This window comes from Orycteropus afer, unplaced genomic scaffold, assembly GCF_000298275.1.
Source record: "Orycteropus afer afer isolate SDZICR_OR568_19922 unplaced genomic scaffold, OryAfe1.0 scaffold00335, whole genome shotgun sequence".
NCBI classification, from domain to species: Eukaryota; Metazoa; Chordata; class Mammalia; order Tubulidentata; family Orycteropodidae; genus Orycteropus; species Orycteropus afer.
The window spans coordinates 2,033,720-2,040,373 of NW_006921922.1; positions in this window are offsets into that span (position 1 = coordinate 2,033,720).

Consider the following 6,654-nt stretch of genomic DNA (forward strand, 5'->3'; position numbering starts at 1 on the left):
CTCTTCTCTCTGGCTTCCTGGCTTTTAATCCCCTTTCTCCTGCTCTTCTCACTTGCTACTTTGGGCATCCCTGAGTTGTCTCTCCTCACCTTTAACCCTGGGACTTGGTAGAGGGTCAGCAAAAAAGGGAAAGGCCCTCAACAAGAAGGATTGACATAGTGCCTGCAATGATGAACTCAGGTATTGCAAGGACTGTGAGGCTGGTGCAAGACCTGGCAGTGTTTTGTTCCATTGTATGTAGGGTCTCTATGAGTCAGAGCCGAGTCAGAGGCACTTAACAACAACATCAACATCATATTCTTTGGCTATATAAGAGAGAATATCTCTCTTCTTTTTTGTGTGTCACACTCTCTTAGAGGATTTAAGCAAAACTATCATGAATTCCAATATTTTACAGTATTTTCTCAGAGCTTTATTATCCAAGAATTCATACATGAGTTTATAGATGGTAGGTGGGGTTTATTCCATGTCTCAAAAAGACATTCTCAGAATCCCTTTTCCCATGGAAGAACTGAAGCTGGTCTCCTACGTCTCTCAAAATGTATTATTTTCCAGAACATTTTTCTATCTCTCATCTCTTATTTACAGCATTCTGGAAACTGCCTGGCCAGTGTGTTCTGTCTGAGCCCCAGAGTAGATACAGCTCAGAATTAAGTAAAAATAGTATATACAGTAATTTGGCACATGTAATATACATTTCAATATCTTCTAGATCTGTATATTATATCTGTCTCCAAAAATCTGTTCAGAAACACAGTAAGTATTGAGTCAAGTTCCTGATCCTTGATAAATTCAGCATGGTAATGCTATCTGATGGGCCCTTTCTGTAGACTAGAATCAAGGTTTACTCCTGAAAATACTTGTGGTGGTTTTGTTTGTGTGTCAACTTGGCTGGGCCTGGTTGAGTGGCTGGCCAGCTGGTGGTAGTTATTCCCCATGATGAGACTGGCAATCAACTCCATGGAGGGATCTACTACAAGCAGCTGAGTATATAAGAAGTAGCTTTGGTAATGGTCTCTAGCTTATGGCACACTTGGATCCTGAGTGTAGCCGTGTTATTGTTCAGCAGCCTGCCATGCTCTGCCGACGTGGGCACTTACAATGGACTTGAATTAATGGCCTGCCGTGTGGTTTGGTAACATCCGGGCTCTGCCTTTTTACTTGTCAACCCTGGGCTTGGCAGCCTCAGCAGCCAACAGCTGTCTGAGTAAAGAAAAGCATCTAGCTTCAGTGGACCAGGAGCTGAAGGTGGAGCTGAATCCCAAGGCTGAGGGGCTTTCACCCAGGCCCTAGAGCCTGCCTCTTTGAACTTGGACTTAAAGTCTCTAAACTGTAAGAGAATAAAGTCCTGTTTGTTAAGGTCATCCCATTTGTAGTATATCCTTGTCAGAGCCACACTAGGTAACCAGAACAGTACTCCAATCTTATCATTGTCTCATTCTTTTCCTAAAATACATTTTGCACTCTTTATTTTTCATTTCATTCTTAGGAACTACATTTTTGTCACTTTTTCATTTGATTTTATAACAGATGCAGATTATAAACAGCAGCAATGATTCAGAAGCTCCTGAAAACAAAATTCAAAGGTTGTAAAACACATGTTGCATATGCTTTCTAAATATTTTCATTTCATAATTGTCTCTATGAAGATCTGAAATGTTTGAGTCAAGATTGAGGATGAGAAAATTCAGCAAGCTCTAAATTTTTTCATTCTCCTTTTCAAATATTGTTTTTGCCATATCCTTATATGTTTTATTAATAAATATTTAGTAAAGATTAAAGCAATAAAATAAATCAGGTAGCATATACAAATGCTGCCTAAATAAAGAGATCTACTTCATGTTTAGGTGACTCTGGCTATAAGCTCTTGTAATTTGTTTTCTAGTGCATAAATTGTGTACAGTAAGTCCCGAGGTTATGAACTCATTCTTGCCCTTTAAATTTATGTAAACTTTCCCTCACTTTGAAATGGTTGAACCAACCCCTCGTCTCAACAAATTATTCATTACAATCCCTTTACTTGCTGGACATGCAGCTTTTAAATTGTAGAAAAGCCTTTGAGCCTTTACTTGCACTAAACCAAAAACCAAATCTGCTGCCATTAAGTAGACTCCTACTTATAGTGACCCCCACAAGGTTTCCAAGGCTGTAAATCTTTACAGAAGCAAACTGGCTCATCTCTCTTCTGCAGAGCTGCTGGCACATTCAAACCATCAATGTTTTGGTTAGCTGCCAATTGCCTCAACCACTACAAAACCAGAGCTTCTTTCCTTGCACAAAAAGAAGGCTAAACAAGAAGTGTATGCACTTGTTCCGACTTATCTACAAATTCAAATTCAAGACACACATAGGAACAGATGACATTTGGAACCTGGGACTTCCTTTACTTCGATAAGCAATAAAAGAAGTATATTTTCTCCTATCAAGTCTGTGGTTTTTCATCTCATGACATAGAGTAATCTCAAGACCAAACATTTATTAAGAAAGGAAAGACAATAAGGTTAAATTATTTGGAGCCATGTATCATCTCACAATAGTTCATTTTAAAATATCCAAATATCATTTTCTATGGAAAAATGTCATGAATATTGCTGTCTGCAAATAGATGAGAAAGCTCATACTATTTTAGCGCTTGTTTGAAGTCAGGAAACCAGAGTTCTATTTATAACTCAGATTGACATTATCAGCTAAGACCAAATATTTCACCTATTCTTCTGTACTATCAGCTAATAATATCTGTGTTTAATTGCAAGAATAAAAGAATATTCTTGAAGTCAGTTTGGTACTTTGGAAATGAATCATATATTTTGAAAGACAGCAAATCAAAATGGTGTCAAGCATACATGTTGTAGCCAGACTGAGTTCAAATAACAGTACTGCTTATAACCTGTACAATTTAGAGTGAGTTATTATCATGTCCCTGCTCAGTTTTTCACTTGTAAAATAGGAATATTTAGTTAGTTACCAGTTGCCTTCAGTTAGGTTCCAACTCATGGTGACCCTATGTGTATCAAAGTAAATCTGTGCTCCATGGGATATTCAGTGGCTATTTACTGAAAAGAGATAACCATACAAGCCTCAGAGTTGAGTCAAACTGCCAAACTTCAGGTTAGCAAGAGCATGTTAACATTTTGGCCACTCAGAGACTTCAGGAATAATAAAGATCACTATCAAATAGAGTTGATATTGTTGTTATTTGCCGTAGAGTCAGCCCCGACATAGAGTAGTTGTGAGGATTTAATCTACTAGTAGCTATAAAGCTCTTAGAATAGTAGCTGATACATAACAAATGATGTTTGTTAAATAGATACAATTTAGAAGCTGTCATCAAATTTAACACTATTTATATTGTACCCACAGGTATCTGCATAACTCAGTTTACACTCAACTATTATCCAAAAGTTGGTGGTTTGAACTCACCTAGAGGTGCCTTAGAAATAAAGCCTGAAATTCTGTTTCCAAAAGGATTGTAGCCAAGAAAACCCTGTAACTGAATTCTATTTTGTAGCACAAGAGGTCACCATGTGTCATCAATGAGTCTATGGCAAAGACTTCGGTTGGCTTTTTTGTTTGTTTGTTTCTTATTATTTCATACATGTTAAAGGAGTGAGTCTGAAGTAATAAAGAAATATAGCACAAGTGTTTAAAGCAATGGATAAAATCACACTCAACAATAGCAAAACAAAACAAAGTTACTTGTGTCAGCTGCTAAGTCATCACACAATAGTGTTTGTATCTGCGCAGTGAAAAGAATGGCGTACCCAGACTTTGAGACTTGCCTTAGATTATAAAAGAGGTTTAAAAGAATGAAACCCAAATCTGTACATCTTGTTTCTAAGGCTAGCATCAATTTAACATTAAAAACACAGTAAATTTCTCAAGTCTTCCTAAATAATTTCAAAACATACGATAGCAAAAATCAGAATTTCAGATATGGAAGGGTATGAATTTTCACTGACAACAGTGCATAGCATTGAAAGATTAATGTCTCTAACTCCTTAGTAGCTAGTTGTGCCTATGTGACTAAATTCTGACAAAATATAAGCATAAGTTTCTGTGTGGGAATTTTAAAAACCATGTTTAAAGGGATTCTTTTTGCCCTTTCTGCCTTTCCTACTCCTGTTTATGGGAATGTGATGACAGAAGCCACAATACCATCTTTGAGACAGATATACGCTCAGGCTGGTGAAGCAGAAAGTTAGGGGACTGGGATCCTGGTAGCTGCAGAACCACCTGATCAGCTTGGAATCTCCTGCCTCTTTATTTTTGAGAGAGAGAAATAAATATCTAAAATTATTTAAACACTATTATTTTTATGTTTTATGTTAAATGGAACCAAATCTAATGTTCAACAGGGCCTGCTCCTACAGAAAAGACATATCTTATATTTGCCTCATCCTTCTGATCAGCAGTTAGTACCTGACTTAGGACATATTAGAGTTACAAGGAGCACTTATGACTGTCTGGTTTTCTGGTTTTCTTGTTGGTTTGCTGTTTTTGTACATCTTTTCATTAGTAATATGCATTACATACAATGTTGCAGTGCCTCATTTATTGATGTCATTCTCAAATGTTTACTTGCAGATTTCAAAGATCGGATTTATGAAGATACTGATAATAAAAGGCAATAATAATGAAAACTAAAAATTAAAAAAAAAAAAAGCTGTATTTGACTTACATTGGAACCAACATATGACAGAGTCTTTGGGATGGAGAGAGTCGTAAGGCAAGGACTGACTGTAAAATGTGTAAAGAGCTGAGACTCATGTATGTATGGAAAGGGGAAAAAAAAAAAAAAAAAAAAAAACTCACTGCCATTCAAGTCGATTCCAACTCATAGTGACCCCCTTTATGTTTCTGAGGTGGTGACTGATGTTTTACCGAAGTAGATTGCCCAGTCTTCCATCTACAGAGTGGATGATAGGTTTGAACCGCCAACCTTCTGGTTAGCAGTCAAAAGCCTTAGGCACTATGCCAACAGAACTCCTTATGGAAAGGATGAAATGAAAAAACAAATGAATGGAAAGCACAGGGACAGATAATACAAAATAAAAGAGGCATTATCACATTACTTCAGTCTATAATATTTCACCTAGTAAAAAGAGGTGTTCTAGTGATCCAGTTCCACTTACTCAAATTCTCTGTGTTGGAATTTGGAACAAAATCAAATTAGAAAATGTTTGTTTTATGTCCCTTCTTCATTTGGAAATGCAGCACTATTTGATACTTCTAGGATCCTTGTCCCTAAAGTCACTTAACATCTTATATGCCTCCTTTCTTTTCCATAGCCCCAAATTAGGTATGTGTAGGGGGGTTCTGACAAGGCCCCAACACTAAAATTATCCTGTTGTTATTAGTTGCCATTGAGTTGGCTCCAACCGTGGAGACCTTATGGATAACAGAACAAAGCATTGTTTGGCCCTGCACCATCTTCATGATTGTTGACATGTCTGAGTCCATTTCTGCACCTATTGTGTAGTGGCTCCCATCCAAGGGGTCTCAACTTCCAGCACTATATCAGATAGTATTCTGTTGTGATCAACAGAGTTTGAATTGGATAATTTTCAGAAGTAGGTTATCAGGCCTTTCTTCCTACTCTGTCTCAGTATGAAAACTCCACTGAACAGAGGTGACTTTGGTGATAGTTGAAATACTTGCAACATAAATGACAGCATCATAGCAATAACAAAGCCACCACAGCATGACAGACAGATGGTGGAAAATCTTTGCATTTTCATCATTATTATTGGTCAAAACATTTCTTAGAAATGCAAATATATTTTTAGGGAATAAGCTACTTTTAATTTATGTTTAAGTATATTCTTAAATAATGAATATTTGAACAAGGCTAGTGGCATTTCTCTAATTTTATTTTCTCATCATTTAAAGCATAGTAGTTTGCCACCTAATATACTAATACTGGGAAAATATCAAAGAGTGAGTGATTATATCACGGAGTAGCTGTTTAGTCAGTAACTAGAATTTTAATGATTTTCTTCACTAAACAAAATTCACCTTGACTATGTGTTTCAGATAAATAGTTTTCAAATTTAGTATGTGAATTATGGATCTGGTCAAAAAGAATTACAGCATCAGGTAAGAATATCTGGAATGGAAATAGCTCACTGAGTCTCTAACATTGACTTCTATTTTTTTTTTTTTTTTTCATTGTAGTTTGAGTGAAAGTTTACAAAGCAAATTTGTTTTCCATTCAACAATTTATACACGTTTTGTTTAGTGACACTGGTTGCAATCCCCTCTATGTAATAGCACTCTTCCTCCTTTCTCGCTGGGTTCCCTGTTTCCATTAGTCCTTTGTTTCTGCCCATTTCTACATTCTGTGCTTTGGTTTGAGGCAATTGCTGCCTTTTTGGTTTTGTATGGCTGATTGTACTGAGTATATCCCTCCCTGGTATTACTATTGACTTTATGGGCCTATTTTTTTTTTTTTTTGCCTGAAAGTTGATCACTGAGGGTGGGTTCAGTTCCAGGCTTGAAGGTTGTTTAAGGGCCACAGACTCAGGGGTTCCACTATTCTCTGCCAGACCAGTAAATTTCGTCTTGTTTATGTTTTTGAATTTTATTCTACATTTTTCTTCCTCTCTCCCTCTTTGTCCAGGACTTATTATTATTATTATTATTATTATTATTACT